This window comes from Oncorhynchus nerka, linkage group LG12 (genome assembly GCF_034236695.1).
Source record: "Oncorhynchus nerka isolate Pitt River linkage group LG12, Oner_Uvic_2.0, whole genome shotgun sequence".
Classification (NCBI taxonomy): domain Eukaryota; kingdom Metazoa; phylum Chordata; class Actinopteri; order Salmoniformes; family Salmonidae; genus Oncorhynchus; species Oncorhynchus nerka.
In genome coordinates, this window is record NC_088407.1 from 75,097,860 (window position 1) to 75,123,911 (window position 26,052).

The following is a 26,052-nucleotide window of genomic DNA, read 5'->3' on the forward strand; positions in this document are numbered from 1 at the left end:
CTGGGTCTAATAGACTAAATAAGCCCAGATCACAACCTTCACCTTTCCTTAGTTTCAGAGTGCTAGATCTGGATAGAGTGTAAATTCACTCCAACGTTTGTTCAATTAGTGGTAGTTCTGAGATGAAAGAGAAGTGAGGTTTTACATCATGGTGAAATGGACTTCAAGGGTGAGACCAAAAGTCAGCTCTTATGCAATATTTACACAAGATCAATCCAAATCACCTCGGTTTAGAGCAAGAGATGGAGAAGGCAGCAGAGAAAAAATCTGGACACCTTTGATGTGAAGACCGGACGGAGGGAGGGATGGAGGAAGGGAAGGAGACTAACAATGGCCCCCAGACCTGCCACTCTCCTTGCATCACTCAGGAATGTTTTCCTCTTTTCCTTTCACACTCCACTCTCTCTCTCATCCGTCTCTCTCTCCATCCATCCATCCATCTCTCTCTCTCTCCATCCATCTCTCTCCATCACCCTCTCTCTTCCTCGTCTCTCTCTCCTCCATCTCTATTTCATCCCCCCCTCTCTCTCCATTCATCTCTCTCTCTCCCTCCATCTCTCTCCACCCCTCTCCCTCCATCGCTCTCTCTCCCTCCATCTCTCTCTCCCTGCCCCTCTCTACACCCCCCTCTCTCTCCCTCCATCTCTCTCTCCCTCCATCTCTCTTTCCATCCCCCTCTCCATCCCTCCCTCCATCTCTCTCTCCCTCCATCTCTCTCTCCATCCATCCATCTCTCCCTCCCTCCCTCCATCTATCTCTCCCTCCATCTCTCTCTCCCTCCATCTCTTCTCCATCCATCCATCTCTCCCTCCATCTCTCTCTCCCTCCATCTCTTCCCCATCCATCCATCTCTGCCTCCATCTGTCTCCACCTCTCTGTTTCTGTCCGTCAGTGTTGTTTTGCATTATTGGCATTTCTCCTCTCTTGCTCCTCTTGTGTTTGAAAGTGAGCTAGGCCTCTCTCTCTTCCTCACTCCCTCCCTTCCTCATCTCTCAATCTCTCCTTTTTCTGACAGGTTCTGGAAGTGTTTGATCAGAAGTGAGGTACCAAGGCCAGTCGATAGCAGCATCTTAGCCCTGTCTCGCTCTCTGCCACTGTCATACCCTGTCCTTCCATCCATCTCTATTCTCCATCCCCTCAAAGTTTATCTGGCTTTCTCTTCCTTTATCAATTGCCCATCTCTTGCTCTTTCTCTCCCCTCCGCCCTCTATCTCTCTCTCCTTCCCGCCTCTAACTATCTCTCTCTCTCTCTCTCTCTCTCTCTCTCTCTCTTTCTTTCTCTCACTTTCTCTACCCCTCTCTCTGATGAGATCTGTGTGTCCGTCTCTCTAAAGAGTGTGTGTCTGGTGAGGCTGGATGTGTGCAACGTGGCTCTGCTGTAGATTCCAGGCCCTGCTGTAATATCCAGGCCAGGCTCTGCTGTAGCATCCAGGCCAGGCCCTGCTGTAGTATCCAGGCCAAGCTCTGCTGTAGTATCCAGAACCTGCTGTAGTATCCAGGCCAGGCCCTGCTGTAGTATCCAGGCCCTACTGTAGTATCCAGGCCAGGCCCTGCTGTAGTATCCAGAACCTGCTGTAGTATCCAGGCCAGGCTCTGCTGTAGTATCCAGGCCCTGCTGTAGTATCCAGGCCAAGCTCTGCTGTAGTATCCAGGCCAGGCCCTGCTGTAGTGTCCAGGCCAGGCCCTGCTGTAGTATCCAGGCCAGGCCCTGCTGTAGTATCCAGGCCAGGCCCTGCTGTAGTATCCAGGCCAGGCCCTGCTGTAGTATCCAGGCCAAGCTCTGCTGTAGTATCCAGGCCAGGCCCTGCTGTAGTATCCAGGCCAGGCCCTGCTGTAGCATCCAGGCCAGAACCTGCTGTAGTATCCAAAACCTGCTGTAGTATCCAGAACCTGCTGTAGTATCAGAACCTGCTGTAGGAACTAGGCCCTGCTGTAGTATCCAGAACCTGCTGTAGTATCCAGGACCTGCTGTAGTATCAGAACCTGTTGTAGTATCCAGGCTCTGCTGTAGTATCCAGAACCTGCTGTAGTATCCAGAACCTGCTGTAGTATCCAGAACCTGCTGTAGTATCCAGGCTCTGATGTAGTATCCAGAACCTGCTGTAGTATCCAGGCTCTGCTGAAGTATCCAGGCTCTGCTGTAGAATCCCGGCTCGGCTGTAGTATCCAGAACCTGCTGTAGTATCAGAACCTGCTGTAGTATCCAGTGCCTGCCGTAGTATCCAGGCCAGGCCCTGCTGTATTATCCAGGCCAGGCTCTGCTGTAGTATCCAGAACCTGCTGTAGTATCAAGGCTCTGCTGTAGTATCCAGGCTCTGCTGTAGTATCCAGGATCTGCTGTAGTATCCAGGCTCTGCTGTAGTATCCAGGATCTGCTGTAGTATTCAGGATATGCTGTAGTATCCAGAACCTGCTGTAGTATCCAGGCTCTGCTGTAGTATCAGAAACTGCTGTAGTATCCAGAACCTGCCGTAGTATCCAGGATCTGCTGTAGTATTCAGGATATGCTGTAGTATCCAGAACCTGCTGTAGTATCCAGACTCTGCTGTAGTATCCGGAACCTGCTGTAGTATCAGAACCTGCTGTAGTATCCAGGCTCTGCTGTAGTATCCAGGCTCTGCTGTAGTATCCAGGATCTGCTGTAGTATCCAGGCTCTGCTGTAGTATCCAGGATCTGCTGTAGTATCCAGAACCTGCTGTAGTATCCAGGCTCTGCTGTAGTATCCAGAACCTGCTGTAGTATCCAGGCTCTGTTGTAGTATCCAGGCTCTGCTGTAGTATCCAGGCTCTGCTGTAGTATCCAGAACCTGCTGTAGTATCCAGAACCTGCTGTAGTATCCAGGCTCTGCTGTAGTATCCAGGCTCTGCTGTAGTATCCAGAACCTGCTATAGTATCCAGGCTCTGCTGTAGTATCCAGAACCTGCTGTGGCTCTGTCAAAAGCCTTCCTCAGCAGCAGACTTAGAGTGCTGTGTCTCCAAAGCACCTTTCTCAGTGGCAGACCCCTCTTCACCCTCGGTATGTCGTGCGTGCGCACACACACACACACACACACACACACACACACACACACACACACACACACACACACACACACACACACACACACACACACATATTATGGCCTGATAGGGCTCAGTTCTACCTCCCATGTGTGTGTGTGCTCATGCGTGTGTGTGTTCATGTCTGCGTGACTGCATGTAACTCTGTGTGTGTGTGTGTGTGTGTGTGTGTGTGTGTGTGTGTGTGTGTGTGTGTGTGTGTGTGTGTGTGTGTGTGTGTGTGTGTGTGTTTGAGTGTTTGAGTGTTTGAGTGTTTGCTCGGTATTGTCCGATTTCGACCATTGGCCAGCAGGAACATACGATGGAGGACAAGGAGAGTTGGAGCAGATTTTGTCCCTGTGACCCTCACAGTGTGACTGTCTTCAGCTTGTCACTTTACACACTGCTACACAGATCCACACTGCCACTGAGCCAGAGACACATCCCTTCTACCCAGGACACACTGAAAGACAGGCATGAGACCAGTAACCAGGCCTCAGAACAGTTCTTTAGCCAGGCACAAGTCTTTCACCAGAGGTGCGACACTGTCTCCGTACCACTGCCCCCCAGCACACAGCATTGGACTTCCACTAAAGAGACTGGGCTTTTCCTTATAGGCACTCATAATATATTATGTTTGTCAGGGGCAAGAGCTACCAGTAAGATTCTCTCAAATATGTAATGTCGAGGGGTATTATACCATTACTTCAGTTAAATATGACTGTCATTTAGAGTTTGACCATTAAGCCTTCAGTCCAGTTTAAAACGTTTCACCAATGTCACACCCTCTGTCTCCATGGTGATGGTTTTGGAGGCACAGTCTGTCTTGAATGGTGTGCCCCAAGGCTCTGTACTTGGTCCTCTCTTATTCACTATTTAATAAATGATTTAGACAAAAATGTCCAAAATGCACAATTTCATTTTTATGCTGATGATACTATTAATTACTATTGTGCCTCGTCCCTTACAAAAGCTTTCCATAACATGCAAACTGCTTTTTATACTGTTCAACATACCTTGTGTCAATTGAAGCTTATCCTCAATACTGACAAAACTAAACTAATGGTGTTTTCTAATGCAAGAAATAGACCTTTGAACCTTTCACCTATTACTACCTGTCAGGGCAAGGAGATTGAGGTTGTAACCTCATATAAATATCTTGGAATTTTAATTGATGATGGCCTCTCTTTTAAATTGCATATTCAACAACTTACAAAACAATTGAAGCTGAAATTGGGATTTTATTTTAGGAATAAGGCCTGTATTTCTTTTGAAGCCAGAAGGAGGCTAGTATCAGCTACATTTATGCCTTTACTAGACTATGGGGATATTTTATATATGAATGCTTCCGCTCAGTGTTTGAGATCAATTGACACTCTTTACCATGGCACTTTGAGATTTATTTTAAACTGCAAAACCCTTACGCACCACTGCACTGTGTATACCAGGGTTGGCTGGCCTTCTCTAGTCACTCGTAGGCTCAGTCACTGGTATACTTTTATTTACAAAGCCATTTTGGGTTTATTACCTTTTATTTGGGCAGTTTTATTGTTCAGAATGTGGTGGGTACTCTCTTTGTTTGCTGGACTTTATCCTGCTAACTGTTCCAAATGTCCGAACTGAATTTGGTAAAAGGGATTTTATGTACTCTGCGCCATCATCTTGGAACACCTTACAAAATAAATTTAAACTGGAAGAACTTGTCCCGATTGGTGTTTTTAAATCACTGATAAAGGGTTTTGAGGCTGATTCCCTGACCTGTCAATGTTTTTAATTTGCTGTTTTTAATTTATTTTGTTATACTCTTGTGAATTCAATGGTTTTTACTAGATTACTTGTAGTTTTTCATGTTGTCTGTCTATAATTTTTTGTAATGACTTGGTGCTGCCTATCTTGGCCAAGGCGCTCTTGAAAAAGAGATTTTAATCAGTCTGCTGCTGAGGAGGGCTTTTGACAGGTTCTGGATACTACAGCAGGTTCTGGATACTACAGCAGGTTCTGGATACTACAGCAGAGCCTGGATACTACAACAGGTTCTGGATACTACAGCAGGTTCTGGATACTACAGCAGGTTCTGGATACTACAGCAGAGCCTGGATACTACAGCAGGTTCTGGATACTACAGCAGGTTCTGGATACTACAGCAGGTTCTGGATACTACAGCAGAGCCTGGATACTACAGCAGAGCCTGGATACTACAACAGAGCCTGGATACTACAGCAGGTTCTGGATACTACAGCAGGTTCTGGATACTACAGCAGGTTCTGGTGGACTCTAGTGATCAGGGAGGAGACAACACAAACACACACACACATGGTACAGACTTACACTATATATACACACAAGTATGTGGACACCCCTTCAAATTTATGGATTCTTCTATTTCAGCCACACCTGTTGCTGACAGGTGTATAAAATTGAGCACACAGCCATGCAATCTCCATAGACAAACATTGGCAGTAGAATGGCCTTACTGAAGCGCTCATTGACTTTCAATGTGACACCGTCATAGGATGCCACCCTTCTAACAAGTCAGTATCCAGGCCCTGCTGTAGTGTCCATTTCAAATGTATGCCCTGCTAGAGTTGCCCCGGGCAACTGTAAATGCTGTTATTGTGAAGTGGATGCGTCTAGAAGCAACAACGGCAAATGGTAGGCCACACAAGCTCACAGAACGGGACCTCCAACTGCTGAAGCACGTAGCGTTTAAAAATGATCTGTCCTTGGTTGCAACACTCACTATCGAGTTACAAACTCCCTCTGGAAGCAACGTCAGCACAAGAACTGTTTGTATGGAGCTTCATGAATTGGGTTCCCATGCCCGAGCAGCCGCACACTGCTCAGGCATGGAAACAAGATCATCATGTGCAATGCCAAGCGTCAGTTGAAGTGGTGTAAAGCTCGCTGCCATTGGACACTGGAGCAGTGGAAACATGTTCTCTGGAGTGATGAATCACACTTCACCATCTGGCAGCCCGACGGACGAATCTGAGTTTTGGCGGATGCCAAAAGAATGCTACCTGCCCCAATGCGTAATGCGAACTCAAAAGTTTGGTGGAGGAGGAATAATGGTCTGGGGCTATTTTTCATGGTTCGGGCTAGGCCCGTTAGTTCCACTTAAGGGAAGTCTTATAATTCTAGACAATGGGGAAGGCCCTTTCCTGTTTCAGCATGACAATGCCCCCGTGCATAAAGCGAGGTCCATATAGAAATGGTTTGTCAAGATCGTTGTGGAAGAACTTGACTGGCCTGCACAGAGCCCCAACATCAGTGCCTGACCTCACTAATGTTGTTGTAGTTAAATGGAAGCAAATCTTCGCAGCAAATGTTCCAACATCTAGTGGAAATCCTTCCCAGAAGAGTGGAGGCTGTTATGGCAGCAAAAGGGGGTCCAACTCCATATTAATGCCCATGATTTTGGAATGAGATGTTCAACGAGCAGGTGTCCAAATAATTTTGGCCATGTACATGCATCCACAGTATGTATACACAAGGTACACACACACCCAGTAGAGGACAGAACATACACACCCAGTAGAGGACAGAACATACACACCCAGTTGAGGACAGAACACACACACCAGTAGAGCACAGAACACACACACCCAGTAGAGGACAGAACATACACACCCATAGAGGACAGAACATACACACCCAGTAGAGGACAGAACACACACACCCAGATGAGCATAGAACATACACACCCAGTAGAGGACAGAACACACACACCCAGGTGAGGACAGAACACACACACCCAGTAGAGGACAGAACATACACACCCATAGAGGACAGAACATACACACCCAGTAGAGGACAGAACACACACACCCAGATGAGCATAGAACATACACACCCAGTAGAGGACAGAACACACACACCCAGGTGAGGACAGAACATACACACCCAGTAGAGGACAGAACATACACACCCAGTAGAGGACAGAACATACACACCCAGTAGAGCACAAAATACCTTCCCAGTAGAGGACAGAACACACACACCCAGATGAGCATAGAACATACACACCCAGTAGAGGACAGAACACACACACCCAGGTGAGGACAGAACATACACACCCAGTAGAGGACATAACATACACACCCAGTAGAGGACAGAACACACACACCCAGTAGAGAACAGAACATACACACCCAGTAGAGCACAAAACACACACCCAGTAGAGGACAGAACACACACACCCAGTAGAGGACAGAACACACACCCAGTAGAGGACAGAACATACACACCCAGTAGAGCACAGAACACACACACCCAGTAGAGGACAGAACATACACAGCCATTAGAGGACAAAACATACACACCCAGTAGAGGACAGAACACACACCCAGTAGAGGACAGAACATACACCCAGTAGAGGACAGAATACACACACCCAGTAGAGGACAGAACATACACACCCAGTAGAGGACAGAACATACACACCCAGTAGAGGACAGAACACACACCCAGTAGAGGACAGAACATACACCCAGTAGAGGACAGAATACACACACCCAGTAGAGGACAGAACACACACACCCAGTAGAGGACAGAACATACACACCCAGTAGAGGACAGAACACACACACCCAGTAGAGGACAGAACATACACACCCAGTAGAGGACAGAACACACACACCCAGTAGAGGACAGAACATACACACCCAGCAGAGGACAGAACACAGATAGAGAAAGGTATGTTTATTTTCTAATGGATGTAGTGTGAGGGTGAGACTCACATTCCACACTAAACATCCCACACAAAACATCCCACACAAAACAGCCCACACAAAACATCCCACACAAAATATCTCACACAAAGAACACAAAACATTGCTAATTTTAACTTCAGAATTAAGACAAAGCAATAACTCCACAGTGTGCTCGTCTTCCTCACCACTGAGACAGAGACCCTCTCTGCACCCTTTTGATATTTTGGGGCTGTGCATCCACCCCCTTGTCCCCTGCAGCCTCTACCCACCCCCCTGTCCCCCCGTCCCCCTCCCTACTTCACAACGGGAGGCCCAGCTGTGGATCATTGTCTTCGATCGGAAGGGCACTGATTGTGGCGCTCGGATAGCCGCGCGTGGTGGAGTGGTCCGAATCAATTCAGCGATCCCTCCATTTGGTTCCCATTGTGGCTGATGACAATGTTGGCATTCCACATGCAGCCCAAAGGGCCTGATCAAATCCACTGCATCGATCCGCCAAGACTGAGCCATGTGTCAACACACACACACACCAGAGATTTACTGTACAATTTACTGAGAGATATTGTGCAATAATGTTATGCTTTGAAATATTTTTAGTGGAATGAGGGTTTCGAGCTATTGCTGACTCTGTAGAAATACTATAAATACTATGGTTGACTCTCAAACGTTTCTAATCTGAAGTAGGTTATTGTCTAGACGAGCATGATTCTTTACCATCAAATCAAACTAAACTTTATTTTAAAAGTAATATTTGTTTGGTTTCTCTGTCCATAGCGGGTACTCTGAAGAGCAACAGAGCGCTGTGGGAGCTGCACCTGTCCAACAACGATCTGAACAGCGAGCAAGTCTCTATGCAGCTAGGAGTCCTGATTAGATAAAACAGCATCATCTCTACCCTGGGCCTCAGCAACAACACTGTAGCAGACACAGGTGACTGCCCTGGTACTGTAACAGAACAGGACTGTTGTCACTCTGTATCGCTGCTCTTACAGAGATCCAGGTAGCAACAAATTGTTTCATGTCTTTAATTTATTCAAGCCGTTTATGGCCATCCTACTGTGCAGTAATTTAAGTGTTTTATTTCTCTTTGCTGGTCCTGTGGAGGACTGGAGGAGATCTGTGCAGGTCTGAGACTGCAGACAGCTGGACTGAAGGTTCTGATTCTGTGGAACAAACAGATCACTCATTAAGGATTGGCCGGTTCATCTAGCCAAGGCTCTGGTGAGGAACCTGGAGTGTCTTTTAATTTGTGTTGATCCTGGATCACCATTTAGCTCAGCCCCAGCCTCTGACTCAAATTTATCCGGTCCCTTTGACAACATAAACTGCACCTTTCTGTAATTTGAGTGGCGGTTTGGAAATCAAAAGGGTATAAATGAAAGCCTTGGCCCTCTGGCATATTCAGAGAGAACTCACCTGGCCCTCTGGCATATTCAGAGAGAACTCACCTGGCCCTCTGGCATATTCAGAGAGAACTCACCTTGCCCTCTGGCATATTCAGAGAGAATTCACCTGGCCCTCTGGCATATTCAGAGAGAACTCACCTGGCCCTCTGGCATATTCAGAGAGAACTCACCTGGCCCTCTGGCATATTCAGAGAGATCTCACCTGGCCCTCTGGCATATTCAGAGAGAACTCACCTGGCCTTCTGGCATATTCAGAGAGATCTCACCTGGCCCTCTGGCATATTCAGAGAGAACTCACCTGGCCTTCTGGCATATTCAGAGAGAACTCACCTGGCCCTCTGGCATATTCAGAGAGAACTCACCTGGCCCTCTGGCATATTCAGAGAGAACTCACCTGGCCTCTGGCATATTCAGAGAGATCTCACCTGGCCCTCTGGCATATTCAGAGAGATCTCACATAGGCCAAAAATAAGTTCTCCTGTCTCTCTCTCCCTGTTCTGCCACCACCAACAGTTTGATTAAGCAATAGGTATGTGTTTAGGAGGGATTATCAGGCAGCCTGCCATTAAGAAAGAGAAGTAGAAGTCCTGGAAAACTGTAATGACGATAATTAGGCCAATGGCTGGTCGTGTCAAATATGACACAGGAAAAGCTGTTATTAACCTTTCTAGTTTGTTCTATTTCGCTTTTCCTTTTCTCCTCTGGGCTGTCCTCTGGGCTGTCCTCTGGACTGTCCTCTGGGCTGTCCTCTGGGCTGTCCTCTGGACTGTCCTCTGGGCTGTCCTCTGGACTGTCCTCTGGGTTGTCCTCTGGACTGTCCTCTGGAATGTCCTCTGGGTTGTCCTCTGGGCTGTCCTCTGGACTGTCCTCTGGGCTGTCCTCTGGGCTGTCCTCTGGACTGTCCTCTGGGCTGTCCTCTGGACTGTCCTCTGGGTTGTCCTCTGGGCTGTCCTCTGGACTGTCCTCTGGACTGTCCTTTGGGTTGTCCTCTGGACTGTCCTCTGGACTGTCCTTTGGGTTGTCCTCTGGGCTGTCCTCTGGACTGTCCTCTGGGCTGTCTTCTGGACTGTCCTTTGGGTTGTCCTCTGGGCTGTCCTCTGGACTGTCCTCTGGGCTGTCCTCTGGACTGTCCTTTGGGTTGTCCTCTGGGCTGTCCTCTGGACTGTCCTTTGGGTTGTCCTCTGGGCTGTCCTCTGGACTGTCCTCTGGGCTGTCCTCTGGACTGTCCTTTGGGTTGTCCTCTGGGCTGTCCTCTGGACTGTCCTCTGGGCTGTCCTCTGGACTGTCCTTTGGGTTGTCCTCTGGGCTGTCCTCTGGACTGTCCTCTGGGCTGTCTTCTGGACTGTCCTCTGGGCTGTCTGCTGAAAGACGAATGGAACACAGTGAGAGTGTTTTTTTGGGGTCAGACATGGAAACACTGGTGTCACAGAATGGAATCGGTTTGAAATATAAAACAGATCACACACTATCAGTTTGAGTATAGTGACACATATCCCTACAGTATACAGTATATTCTGAGAACAGTAACTTTCTTATTGGTCAGGTACTCCGGTTGTAGTCCCTCTTTGAGGCCTTTTTGGTAATTTAGCAGTTTTTACTGGAGTGTATTGCAAAATCTTTGTTGTTGACAGGGAACATATTTTCAGCTTATACTTCTTAATGATAGTTCTTGGTTTTCACTCTGTTTTATACCATATTGTTTTGACATCTGAAATGTAAAAATCTGTCTTTTCATTTTTGGTCTTAACTGAAGCCCTGTATCGTGTTTTCCCTTAAGCTCTCTTCTCCAACACCACAGTGGTTAACATGCGACAGGCCTCATCCATGCTTGACTCAAACCCTCAAACACCCAGTCAAGTCTTTAATTGGTCGCTATTATCCCCTGTGTTCCCCTTCAAGCCTCTCTCCTCTCCCTGGGAATGGTTTCAGTTGTCCAACGGACGTGTCGTGCCTCTGTGTATCCCTCTCGCCTCTGTACATCTCTGAGCTGGCATTATGGCATTAGTACTGACACAGCAAGGGGCTCTTGAGTGTATTTGTAGACACTGCGGTACAAATTAACTCTGAAGACGCTCATCCTCAGGTCTGCTGGTAACGAGCCTCTTTTCGCCCCCGCGTTCATTCCTTCCCTCCTCAGTCGTGTGACCAAAGGAGGGAACGGGGGTGGCAAGGAGGTGTTCTAGCATGTCGCTCCTCGCTCTGTCGCCCCCTACCCCCCATGGCCCCCCGGACACCCCCAGGTTTATACGGCTGCTAATCAAGCTTCAGTGCTAATGCTTCTCTGGAGAGACATAACAAAACAGAACAGAGAACTTCTGTAGAGCGGCTTACAAGAAGAGATGAAACATCCTGAAACAGATTCATAATCACCATGAACAACAACTTTGCTGCAAAACATCTGAAAATATAGTTAGTTGAATGTGCATATTTCTTGTCCCTGTCTCACTAGTTGTGGTTCTATTAGAATGCCACAATTGTATTCCTCTGTTGGATGTTCTACTCAGGTAGAGGAGAGAGGCTGTGTCCCAAATAAACCACTTAGTGCATGCACTTAGGCCTAGAACACACATGCATCACCTGTGAAGGTACACTCTCCTTTCACACATCACCTGTGAAGGTACAATGCTCGACAACTTCAATATGAATACTTTAACTCACAGCAGTTTGTCGGTCATGTTAAAGTTCACAATGAGAAGTCAGATTATGACATTGTTAAGTCATTGTTGCCTTTTCTTCCCCCCTCTGTGTCTGTGAAGGCCTGAGGAGAATGATGCTGCCACTACCTTGCTGTACCTTCTTCTCCTCTCTGTGTTTCTGTGAAGGCCTGAGGAGAATGATATTGCCACTACCTGACTGTACCTTCTTCTCCTCTCTGTGTGTCTGTGAAGGCCGGAGGAGAATGATGCTGCCACTAACTTGCTGTACCTTCTTCTCCTCTCTGTGTGTCTGTGAAGGCCCGAGGAGAATGATGCTGCCACTACCTTGCTGTACCTTCTTCTCCTCTCTGTGTGTCTGTGAAGGCCTGAGGAGAATGATGCTGCCACTACCTTGCTGTACCTTCTTCTCCTCTCTGTGTGTCTGTGAAGGCCTGAGGAGAATGATGCTGCCACTACCTTGCTGTACCTTCTTCTCCTCTCTGTGTGTCTGTGAAGGCCTGAGGAGAATGATGCTGCCACTACCTTGCTGTACCTTCTTCTCCTCTCTGTGTGTCTGTGATGGCCTGAGGAGAATGATGCTGCCACTACCTTGCTGTACCTTCTTCTCCTCTCTGTGTGTCTGTGAAGGCCTGAGGAGAATGATGCTGCCACTACCTTGCTGTACCTTCTTCTCCTCTCTGTGTGTCTGTGAAGGCCTGAGGAGAATGATGCTGCCACTACCTTGCTGTACTACAGGCTCCCTGCTGGGTTCACTAAATAATTACCCGCACTTGCTGTCTGTTTGTCATGATTTTATTTCTGCTAACTGCATATTAAAGCGCTAATTTAAATCTCCAAGGAAAGGAATGGTTTCTTGAAAATGAACTCTAACGGCTATTCGTGTGGATGGGGCTCTGAACTTGTTTTTAGTTTGGTGTTTGCAGTGGTTTTATTTGTCTCCTTTATGTTTATTTGTTTCGTTCCAAATTGTTTTACATTTCTTCCCTGGCAACAGAAGGCATAGATATATATATGCCGGTTTATTTTTGAAATGATCATAAGTACTGTACTATGAATATGGTGAATGTGTATCTACTGTATACCAGGCCAAGTACTGTATACATTTTAATGGGGACAGAAAACACATGCTCTGTTTACGAAAAGGAAGTCATGTCTAGCGTCAGACACACAGAGCCTTATGATTAACGTTTGTATTGTGGAGATTAGCGTTACTGTGGTTTCAGTCCGGGATGTTGAAGTCATGAGGAGTATTTTATCTCTGTTCCATCGTCAGGTTCGGAGTCCACAGCGGCATGTGGGAGGAGTGACGATTGGATTATAAAGCAAGTCTTTCCATCAGAAAGCAGTGGGGGGGATCAAGTATGTATTCCTCACTCTGTCCCTCAGTATGTCCCAGGTTGCAAAGAAAAATACATGACAATGGGGATTTGTGTGTGTGTGTGTGTGTGTGTGTGTGCGCATGCAGGTGCGGGTGTGTGTATGTGTATGTTCAGAGAACATGGTAACCACATTCTGGGTAAGTTCTATTTGACATTAAGGGAATGATGGGGTGGCAGGGTAGCCTAGTGGTTAGAGCATTGGACTAGTAACCGAATGGATGCACATTCAAATCCCCGAGCTGACAAGGTACAAAATATGTCGTTCTGCCTATGAACAGGCAGTTAACCCACTGGTCCTAGGCCCTCATTGAAAATAAAAATTTGTTCTTAACTGACTTGCCTAGTTAAATAAAGGTTAAAAAAATGATCTATTGGAAACATTCCTTGCACATCACGGAACATTCTTATGAAACGTTAGTCAGTGTGTGGCTATGTGTGTGTAGTGCAATTGTGGATGTGCATATGTAAAAGGGAGAAAGGTAGCTGGCCAGGGCATGGGCGGGATTGGAGGAAATCTGGGTCCTTGCGTCTCTGTTTAGAAGTGTCTGATTTTTCATGTCTTTTGCTACTCTGCTCCATTTGATGATTGATCTGTTTGGCGTTAATTATTCATTATTTACCAGTAGCCTTATGAAAAGCAACATTCAGAGTGTTTCCTGTTGCTGTAGAATTATTTTCCTGCAATGAGAAAGTTGTCAAATTTGGATCTAACATCTATATTTTGTTGCTTTGTGCATAGGAGCAGCGGTAGAGGTCAAGGGTGTGGGGAAGGGATGGAGGTTTTGGAAAGGGAGGATGTGGAGGGGGTCTCTGGGGAGCTGTTTTGGGCCCCCCTCTGTGTCACAGGGGTGCAGTAGGAGTGCAGTCAAAGAGAAAGGAGCGAGGAAGAGCCAGTTATTGGGTTAGGTGTTTTTTTGGGGGGTGGGCCTTTTCCTTTGGCTTGGTCAGTCTCGGTGGCTGGCTGTGTGACGGCTGAGATGGGAAAGCCTGGCCATGTATGTAGTCAGCACTCAGGTTCAGGCTCAGAGGGGTGATGGGCTGCATCATCATAGGCAGAGCCAGCCCAGTGCTCCAGAGACCACGGCAGACTATGGGCCCTAGTCAAAAGTAGTGCACTATATGGGGAATAAGGTGCCATTTGGGATGCAGCCACAGACCATCCCGCCCAGAACCACAGTGATGATGCCTCTGAGATGGCGCTCTTATAGAGAGAGAACTGAACTAGGATTCAGACTCTCTTTTTATTTGCATTTTTTACATTTATTTGAACAGGGACAATGTACAACAAAATCGTAATATTTTAATCCACTCTATTCTACTATACTCTACTCTATTCTACTCTAGTCTACCCTGTCCTCTACTTTACTTAACTATACATTTACATTTACATTTAAGTCATTTAGCAGACGCTCTTATCCAGAGCGACTTACAAATTGGTGCGTTCACCTTAAGACATCCAGTGGAACAGCCACTTTACAATAGTGCATCTAAATCTTTTAAGGGGGGTGAGAAGGATTACTTTATCCTATCCTAGGTATTCCTGAAAGAGGTGGGGTTTCAGGTGTCTCCGGAAGGTGGTGATTGACTCCGCTGTCCTGGCGTCGTGAGGGAGTTTGTTCCACCATTGGGGGGCCAGAGCAGCGAACAGTTTTGACTGGGCTGCGCGGGAACTGTACTTCCTCAGTGGTAGGGAGGCGAGCAGGCCAGAGGTGGATGAACGCAGTGCCCTTGTTTGGGTGTAGGGCCTGATCAGAGCCTGGAGGTACTGAGGTGCCGTTCCCCTCACAGCTCCGTAGGCAAGCACCATGGTCTTGTAGCGGATGCGAGCTTCAACTGGAAGCCAGTGGAGAGAGCGGAGGAGCGGGGTGACGTGAGAGAACTTGGGAAGGTTGAACACCAGACGGGCTGCGGCGTTCTGGATGAGTTGTAGGGGTTTAATGGCACAGGCAGGGAGCCCAGCCAACAGCGAGTTGCAGTAATCCAGACGGGAGATGACAAGTGCCTGGATTAGGACCTGCGCTGCTTCCTGTGTGAGGCAGGGTCGTACTCTGCGGATGTTGTAGAGCATGAACCTACAAGAACGGGCCACCGCCTTGATGTTAGTTGAGAACGACAGGGTGTTGTCCAGGATCACGCCAAGGTTCTTAGCGCTCTGGGAGGAGGACACAATGGAGTTGTCAACCGTGATGGCGAGATCATGGAATGGGCAGTCCTTCCCCGGGAGGAAGAGCAGCTCCGTCTTGCCGAGGTTCAGCTTGAGGTGGTGATCCGTCATCCACACTGATATGTCTGCCAGACATGCAGAGATGCGATTCGCCACCTGGTCATCAGAAGGGGGAAAGGAGAAGATTAATTGTGTGTCGTCTGCATAGCAATGATAGGAGAGACCATGTGAGGTTATGACAGAGCCAAGTGACTTGGTGTATAGCGAGAATAGGAGAGGGCCTAGAACAGAGCCCTGGGGGACGCCAGTGGTGAGAGCGCGTGGTGAGGAGACAGATTCTCGCCACGCCACCTGGTAGGAGCGACCTGTCAGGTAGGACGCAATCCAAGCGTGGGCCGCGCCGGAGATGCCCAACTCGGAGAGGGTGGAGAGGAGGATCTGATGGTTCACAGTATCGAAGGCAGCCGATAGGTCTAGAAGGATGAGAGCAGAGGAGAGAGAGTTAGCTTTAGCAGTGCGGAGGGCCTCCGTGATACAGAGAAGAGCAGTCTCAGTTGAATGACTAGTCTTGAAACCTGACTGATTTGGATCAAGAAGGTCATTCTGAGAGAGATAGCGGGAGAGCTGGCCAAGGACGGCACGTTCGAGAGTTTTGGAGAGAAAAGAAAGAAGGGATACTGGTCTGTAGTTGTTGACATCGGAGGGATCGAGTGTAGGTTTTTTCAGAAGGGGTGCAACTCTCGCTCTCTTGAAGACAGAAGGGACGTAGCCAGCGGTCAGGGATGAGTTGATGAGCGAGGTGAGGTAAGGGAGAAGGTCTCCGGAAATGGTCTGGAGAAGAGAGGAGGGAATAGGGTCAAGCGGGCAGGTTGTTGGGCGGCCGGCCGTCACAAGACGCGAGATTTCATCTGGAGAGAGAGGGGAGAAAGAGGTCAGAGCACAGGGTAGGGCAGTGTGAGCAGAACCAGCGGTGTCGTTTGACTTAGCAAACGAGGATCGGATGTCGTCGACCTTCTTTTCAAAATGGTTGACGAAGTCATCTGCAGAGAGGGAGGAGGGGGAGGGGGAGGAGGATTCAGGAGGGAGGAGAAGGTGGCAAAGAGCTTCCTAGGGTTAGAGGCAGATGCTTGGAATTTAGAGTGGTAGAAAGTGGCTTTAGCAGCAGAGACAGAAGAGGAAAATGTAGAGAGGAGGGAGTGAAAGGATGCCAGGTCCGCAGGGAGGCGAGTTTTCCTCCATTTCTGCTCGGCTGCCCGGAGCCCTGTTCTGTGAGCTCGCAATGAGTCGTCGAGCCACGGAGCAGGAGGGGAGGACCGAGCCGGCCTGGAGGATAGGGGACATAGAGAATCAAGGGATGCAGAAAGGGAGGAGAGGAGGGTTGAGGAGGCAGAATCAGGAGATAGGTTGGAGAAGGTTTGAGCAGAGGGAAGAGATGATAGGATGGAAGAGGAGAGAGTAGCGGGGGAGAGAGAGCGAAGATTGGGACGGCGCGATACCATCCGAGTAGGGGCAGTGTGGGAAGTGTTGGATGAGAGCAAGAGGGAAAAGGATACAAGGTAGTGGTCGGAGACTTGGAGGGGAGTTGCAGTGAGGTTAGTGGAAGAACAGCATCTAGTAAAGATGAGGTCGAGCGTATTGCCTGCCTTGTGAGTAGAGGGGGAAGGTGAGAGGGTGAGGTCAAAAGAGGAGAGGAGTGGAAAGAAGGAGGCAGAGAGGAATGAGTCAAAGGTAGACGTGGGGAGGTTAAAGTCGCCCAGAACTGTGAGAGGTGAGCCGTCCTCAGGAAAGGAGCTTATCAAGGCATCAAGCTCATTGATGAACTCTCCGAGGGAACCTGGAGGGCGATAAATGATAAGGATGTTAAGCTTGAAAGGGCTGGTAACTGTGACTATACTCTACTCTATACTCTATTCTACCCTTCTGTAATCTATTTTACTCCACTCTATTCCACTATATGCTATTCTATTCTACCATTCTCTACTCTACTCAACTTTACTCTACTCATCTCTACTATACTCTACTCTACACTAGTTTATACAACTCTCTACTCTACTCTCTATTCTACTCTACACTAGTCTGCACTATTGTTACTCTACTCTACACTAAACTACTATACTCTACTCTATTCTACCCTTTTCTACTGTACTGTACTGTACTGTACTGTACTGTACTCTACTCTACTCTACTCTACTGTTCTCTTCTCTACTGTACTGTATTGTATTGTACTCTACTCTACTCTCTACTCTACTGTTCTCTTCTCTATTGTACTGTACTGTACTCTCTACTGTTCTCTTCTCTACTGTACTGTACTGTACTCTCTACGGTTCTCTTCTCTACTGTACTGTACTCTCTACTGTTCTCTTCTCTACTGTACTGTACTGTACTCTCTACTGTTCTCTTCTCTACTGTACTGTACTCTCTACTGTTCTCTTCTCTACTGTACTGTATTGTACTATACGCTACTCTCTACTCTACTGTTCTCTTCTCTACTGTACTGTACTGTACTCTCTACTGTTCTCTTCTCTACTGTACTGTACTCTACTCTCTACTGTTCTCTTCTCTACTGTACCGTACTGTACTGTACTGTACTGTACTGTACTCTACTCTACTCCACTCTCTACTCTACTGTTCTCTTATCCACTCTACTGTGCTGTACTCTACTCTCTACTCTACTGTTCTCTTCTCTACTGTGCTGTACTCTACTCTCTACTGTTCTCTTCTCTACTGTACCGTACTGTACTCTACTGTACTCTACTATCTAATCTACTGTTCTTCTCTACTGTACTGTACTCTACTCTCTACTCTACTGTTCTCTTCTCTACTGTACTGTACTCTACTCTCTACTGTTCTCTTTTCCACTAACCCTAACCCTACTGTACTGTACTGTACTGTACTGTACTCTACTCTACTCCACTCTCTACTCTACTGTTCTCTTCTCTTCTCCACTCTACTCTACTCTACTCTACTCTACTCTCTACTCAACTGTTCTCTTATCCACTCTACTGTACTGTACTGTACTCTACTCTCTACTCTACTGTTCTCTTCTCCACTCTACTGTGCTGTACTCTACTCTCTACTCTACTGTTCTCTTATCCACTCTACTGTGCTGTACTCTACTCTCTACTCTACTGTTCTCTTCTCCACTCTACTGTACTCTACTCTCTACTCTACTGTTCTCTTATCCACTCTACTGTGCTGTACTCTACTCTCTACTCTACTGGTCTCTTCTCCACTCTACTGTACTCTACTCTCTACTCTACTGTTCTCTTATCCACTCTACTGTGCTGTACTCTACTCTCTACTCTACTGTTCTCTTCTCCACTCTACTGTACTCTACTCTCTACTGTACTGTTCTCTTATCCACTCTACTGTGCTGTACTCTACTCTCTACTCTACTGGTCTCTTCTCCACTCTACTGTACTCTACTCTCTACTCTACTGTTCTCTTATCCACTCTACTGTCCTGTACTCTACTCTCTACTCTACTGTTCTCTTCTCTACTGTGCTGTACTCTACTCTCTACTGTTCTCTTCTCTACTGTACCGTACTGTACTCTACTGTACTCTACTATCTAATCTACTGTTCTTCTCTACTGTACTGTACTCTACTCTCTACTCTACTGTTCTCTTCTCTACTGTACTGTACTCTACTCTCTACTGTTCTCTTTTCCACTCTACTGCATTGTACTCTACTCTACTCTCTACTCTACTGTTCTCTTCTCTACTGTACGGTACTGTACTCTCTACTCTACTATTCTCTTCTCCACTCTACTGTACTGTACTGTACTCTCTACTCTACTGTTCTCTTCTCTACTGTACGGTACTGTACTCTCTACTCTACTATTCTCTTCTCCACTCTACTGTACTGTACTGTACTCTCTACTCTACTGTTCTCTTCTCTACTGTACGGTACTGTACTCTCTACTCTACTATTCTCTTCTCCACTCTACTGTACTGTACTGTACTGTACTCTCTACTCTACTGTACTCTACTCTACTGTTCTCTTCTGTGCTCTACTCTACTCTCTACTCTACTGTTCTCTTCTCTACTGTACTGTACTGTACTCTACTGTTCTCTTCTCCACTCTACTGTACTGTACTCTACTCTACTCACTACTCTACCGTTCTCTTCTCTATTTTACGGTACTGTACTGTACTCTACTCTGCTCTCTACTCTACTGTTCTCTTCTCTACTATACTGTACTGTACTCTCTACTCTACTGTTCTCTTCTCCACTCTACTGTACTGTACTGTACTCTACTCTACTCTACTCCACTCTCTACTCTACTGTTCTCTTCTCTTCTCCACTCTACTGTACTGTACTCTCTACTCTACTATTCTCTTCTCCACTCTACTGTACTGTACGGTACTGTACTCTCTACTCTACTATTCTCTTCTCCACTCTACTGTACTGTACTCTCTACTATACTATTCTCTTCTCCACTCTACTGTACTGTACTCTCTACTATACTATTCTCTTCTCCGCTCTACTGTACTGTACTCTCTACTATACTATTCTCTTCTCCACTCTACTGTACTGTACTGTACTGTACTCTACTCTCTACTCTACTGTACTCTACTCTACTCTACTCTCTACTCTACTGTTCTCTTCTCTACTGTATGGTACTGTACTGTACTGTACTGTGATCTACTCTACTCTCTACTCTACTGCTCTCTTATCTACTCTACTGTGCTGTACTCTACTCTCTACTCTACTGTTCTCTTCTCCACTCTACTGTACTCTACTCTCTACTGTACTGTTCTCTTATCCACTCTACTGTGCTGTACTCTACTCTCTACTCTACCGTTCTCTTCTCTATTTTACGGTACTGTACTGTACTCTACTATGCTCTCTACTCTACTGTTCTCTTCTCTACTGTACTGTACTCTACTGTTCTCTTCTCCACTCTACTGTACTGTACTCTACTCTACTCACTACTCTACCGTTCTCTTCTCTATTTTACGGTACTGTACTGTACTCTACTCTGCTCTCTACTCTACTGTTCTCTTCTCTACTGTACTGTACTGTACTCTCTACTCTACTGTTCTCTTCTTCACTCTACTGTACTGTACTGTACTGTACTGTACTCTACTCTACTCTACTCTACTCCACTCTCTACTCTACTGTTCTCTTCTCTTCTCCACTCTACTCTACTGTACTCTACTCTCTACTCAACTGTTCTCTTCTCCACTCTACTGTACTGTACTGTACTCTACTCTCTACTCTACTGTTCTCTTCTCCACTCTACTGTACTGTACTCTACTCTACTCACTACTCTACCGTTCTCTTCTCTATTTTACAGTACTGTACTGTACTCTACTCTGCTCTCTACTCTACTGTTCTCTTCTCTACTGTACTGTACTCTCTACTCTACTGTTCTCTTCTCCACTCTACTCTACTCTACTCTACTCTACTCTACTGTTCTCTTCTCTTCTCCACTCTACTCTACTGTACTCTACTCTCTACTCAACTGTTCTCTTCTCCACTCTACTGTACTGTACTGTACTCTACTCTCTACTCTACTGTTCTCTTCTCCACTCTACTGTCCTGTACTCTACTCTCTACTCTACTGTTCTCTTATGCACTCTACTGTTCTCTTATGCTGTACTGTCTACTCTACTCTACTCTACTGTTCTCTTCTCCACTCTACTGTACTCTACTCTCTACTCTACTGTTCTCTTATCCACTCTACTGTGCTGTACTCTACTCTCTACTCTACTGGTCTCTTCTCCACTCTACTGAACTCTACTGTTCTCTTCTCCACTCTACTGTGCTGTACTCTACTCTCGACTCTACTGTTCTCTTCTCTACTCTACTGTACTGTACTCTACTCTCTACTCTACTCTACTCTACTCTACTCTACTCTACTGTTCTCTTCTCTCTCTACTCCACTCTGCTGAACTACTACATCCATCAGAAGACTACTCTGACATTGCTATAATCACAACGACGCCTACTACTAAACTCCAACTGTAACCACTACCATTAGGCTTGAGACATTTAGTAGTACTCTAATACCTCAGAGTGGGAGTCTCTCAAACACCACAACACAACAACACACTCGTAGCTCGCTGCACTCCTGATGTATTTTCAGGGAAAAACAGGCATATTTGCCAGCTGTGTAATTTACTGCCGCTCTCATTTGCATATTAAAGCCTTAATTAGCCCCTCTGAGCGTATGTTTTTTTTTTTGGGGTGGGGGGGGGGGGCGTTGTGCAATCATTGGACATGTAGTCATGTGTGAGGACTATGTGTTTGTGAGTGGGCCGTGTAGGGAGGGACCCAGGAGCAGGCAAGAACTGAACGGAAGAAGGTTACACAGTTGTAGTCTTCTGAGGGTCTCTGTTGACCATGTACTGTGTGCCGTACGTCTTTGTTCCCCCCCCCTGTATGTATGTAGCAGGGGGGGTGCGTTGCTCCGTTTCAGAGATCTTTCCAGGCCCTTTGATGTCTCACACTTGATCTGTCTTGTTGTAATTTTAATGGCTACTCTCCTCATCTGTCTTCATCTCTCCCCATCTGTCTTCATCTCTCCTCTCCTCATTTCTCTTCATCTCTCCTCATCTCTCTTCATCTCGCCTCATATCTTTTCATCTCTCCTCATCTCTCCTCATCTCTCTTCATCTCTCTTCATCTCTCCTCATCTCTTTTCATCTCTCCTCATCTCTCCTCATCTCTTTTCATCTCTTTTCATCTCTCTTCCTCTCTCCTCATCTCTCTTCATCTCTCCTCATCTCTCTTCATCTCTTTTCATCTCTCTTCATCTCTCCCCATCTGTCTTCATCTCTCCTCTCCTCATCTCTCTTCATCTCGCCTCATATCTTTTCGTCTCTCCTCATCTCTCCTCATCTCTCTTCATCTCTCCTCATCTCTCTTCATCTCTCCTCATCTCTTTTCATCTCTCCTCATCTCTCCTCATCTCTTTTCATCTCTTTTCATCTCTCTTCCTCTCTCCTCATCTCTCTTCATCTCTCCTCATCTCTCTTCATCTCTCCTCATCTCTCTTCATCTCTTTTCAACTCTCTTCATCTCTCCCCATCTGTCTTCATCTCTCCTCTCCTCATCTCTCTTCACCTCTCCTCATCTCTCTTCATCTCTCCTCATCTATCCTCATCTCTCTTCATCTCTCCTCATCTCTCTTCATCTCTCCTCATCTATCCTCATCTCTCTTCAGCTCTCCTCATCTCTCCTCATCTCTCTTCATCTCTCCTCATCTCTCTTCATCTCTCCTCATCTCTTTTCTTCTCTCTTCATCTCTTTTCATCTCTCTTCATCTCTCTTCATCTCTCCTCATCTATCCTCATCTCTCCTCATCTCTCTTCATCTCTCTTCATCTCTCCTCATCTCTCTTCATCTCTCTTCATCTCTCCTCATCTCTCCTCATCTCTCTTCATCTCTCCTCATCTCTTTTCTTCTCTCTTCATCTCTCTTCACCTCTCTTCATCTCTCCTCATCTCTCTTCATCTCTCCTCATCTCTCTTTATCTCTCCTCATCTCTTTTCATCTCTCTTCATCTCTCCTCATTTCTCTTCATCTCACCTCTCCTAATTTCTCTCCATCTCTCTTCATCTCACCTCTCATCTCTCTTCACCTCTCCTCATCTCTCTTCATCTCTCTTCATCTCTCCTCATCTCTCTTCATCTCTCCTCAACTCTTTACTTCTCTCCTCATCTCTCCTCATCTCTCTTCATCTCTCCTCATCTCTCTTCATCTCTCTTCATCTCTCCTCATCTCTGTTCTTCTCTCTTCATCTCTCTTCATCTCTCCTCATCTCTCTTCAACTCTCCTCATCTCTCTTTATCTCTCCTCATCTCTTTTCATCTCTCTTCATCTCTCCTTTTTCTCTTCATCTCACCTCTCCTAATTTCTCTCCATCTCTCTTCATCTCACCTCTCCTCATCTCTCTTCACCTCTCCTCATCTCTCTTCATCTCTCTTCATCTCTCCTCATCTATCCTCATCTCTCTTCATCTCTCTTCATCTTTCCTCATCTCTCTTCATCTCTCCTCATCTCTCTTCATCTCTCCTCAACTCTTTTCTTCTCTCCTCATCTCTCCTCATCTCTCTTCATCTCTCCTCATCTCTCTTCATCTCTCCTCATCTCTTTTCTTCTCTCTTCATCTCTCTTCATCTCTCCTCATGTCATCTCTCCTCTCCTCATCTCTCTTCATCTCTCCTCTCCTCATTTCTCCTCATCTTTCTTCATCTCTCCTCATCTCTCCTCATTTCTCTTCATCTCTCCTCATTTCTCTTCATCTCTCCTTTCCTCATCTCTCTTCATCTCTCCTCATCTACACTCTACTAATTTCTCTTCATCTCTCTTCATCTCTCCTCATCTCTTTTCTTCTCTCTTCATCTCTCTTCATCTCTCCTCATCTCTTTTCTTCTCTCTTCATCTCTCTTCATCTCTCCTCATTTCTCTTCATCTCACCACTCCTAATTTCTCTCCATCTCTCTTCATCTCACCTCTCCTCATTTCTCTTCATCTCTCCATCTCTCTTCATCTCTCCCCATTTTTATTAATCTCTTCTCATCTCTTTTCATCTCTCCTCATTTCTCCTCATCTCTCCTCTCCATCTCTCTACTCATCTAATCTCTCCTCATCTCTCTTCATCTCTACTCATCTCATCTCTCCTCATCTCTCTTCATCTCTCCTCATGTCATCTCTCCTCTCCTCATCTCTCTTCATCTCTCCTCATTTCTCCTCATCTTTCTTCATCTCTCCTCATCTCTCCTCATTTCTCTTCATCTCTCCTCATATCTCTTCATCTCTCCTTTCCTCATCTCTCTTCGTCTCTCCTCATCTACACTCTACTAATTTCTCTTCATCTCTCTTCATTTCATCTATCCTCATCTCTCTTCACCTCTCCTCATCTCATCTCTCTTCATCACTCCTCATCTCTCTTCATCTCTCCTCATCTCTCTTCATCTCTCCTCATCTCATCTCATCTTTCTTCATCTCTCCTCATCTCTCTTCATCTCTCCTCATCTCTCTTCATTTCTCCTCATCTTTCTTCATCTCTCCTCATCTCTCTTCACCTCTCCTCATCTCAACTCTCCTCATCTCTCTTCATCTCTCTTCTCCTCATTTCTCTTCATCTCTCTTCATCGCTCCTCATCTCATCTCGCCTCTCCACATCTCTCCTCTCCATTCCTCTCCCCATCTCTCCTCTCATCTCCAGTCAGAGGTGTGACCCACACTTTCACAAAAAGCTGTTTTAATGCTTGTGGAAGAGAGGGAGATGGAGAGGGGGAGTGACAGAAAGAGGGAGGTGTTGGGAGAGAGGGTGGCAATACCTATTAGCAAACAAACTCAAGTGCATGGTTGTCCTTTTAAAGGCTGGCATGAGGGTGCTCTTTTTAATTTAGCACTATCCCTGAATTGATTAGATCTCATATGTTTTCTCGGTTGCATACTTCTCCTCCCTCCCAAGATTTGACAATATATGCGTTGTTATTTTGAGACTTTTGGCAAAAAATATGTTTCTGTCTGAACCGTCAAGGTGTCATATAGCTGTGACTCTCATAAGCCATAGAGTTCAATTTGTAGTTCACTACTTTGGACCAGGGCCCATTTCCTTCTCTCTCACAAGCATTTCGCTACACCGCAATAAACATCTGCTAAATATTTGCACATGACCAATACAATTTGATCTGCCTTAACTGTCCTAACTCAAACACGTGGTTCATTCATTCAAACACAATGTTTTTTTATAATGACCCAAAACAGAGAAAGTTATGCAGAGTGGTTGATATAAACTGCACAAGGGGGGTACCGATATATAGATTCAGTGAATAAGTAGGGGGTGCTGGATAGGAGCGTCTCTCTGTGGGCACGTCCTGGTGCTCTACGCTCAAACGCTCCAGTCACCCATCGTAGAGCCCAGGGAGACGCCTGCTTCTCATCTGAATACCATGAAGTCCTGTGCCCTTCCTCTTTCCCCTCTCTGTCTCATCAGGATCTCTCCTTCCACAGAGAACCAAGCCAACCCTGTCCCTTCAAAATAATAATTTAAAAAATTATTTTTACTAGGCAAATCAGTTTTGAACAAATTCTTATTTACAATGACAGCCTAGGAACAGTGGGTTAACTGCCTTGTTCAGGGGCAGAACGATAGATGTTTACCTTGTCAGCTCGGGGATTCGATCTAGCAACCTTTCAGTCCAACGCTCTAACCACTAGGCTACCTGTCGTCCCAAATGGCTGTGCATTGAAGAATTGGCCTGTCCATGCTAGCTGAATAGGATTTGGGAATAAATATGGATATTTGATTAAGACTTCAGTCAGTTGCCCCAGCGATAGTGAGATGGTGAGAGCCCCATCACAACACCCCCACAGCCCTCTCTGCCTATACGAATCCCCATGTCTGAGGGTCTGTCAGGAAGAGGAGCGGCGACCATGACGGGTGGCCAATGGAGTTGGGGAGGAGAGACACTAACGCTTGAGCGCTCGGCCGGGCCTAATGGCAGAGTTGAGATAGCTCCACTAGTGTGGAAGATGAGAGGAGAGAGGGAGAGAGGGAGAGAGAGGAATGAGCAGTGGTAGGTGAGGGAAGGTGAGGAGAGGAGAGGGGGATATGACAGTGGGGTAAAAAGTGATAGGTGAGGGTGAAGAGAGGAGATGGGTTAGCAGTTTTCCTGGCTGTCTCCTCTCTCCCTCCTTAAACCCCCTATGGAGAGGTGATAATTCCCCCATC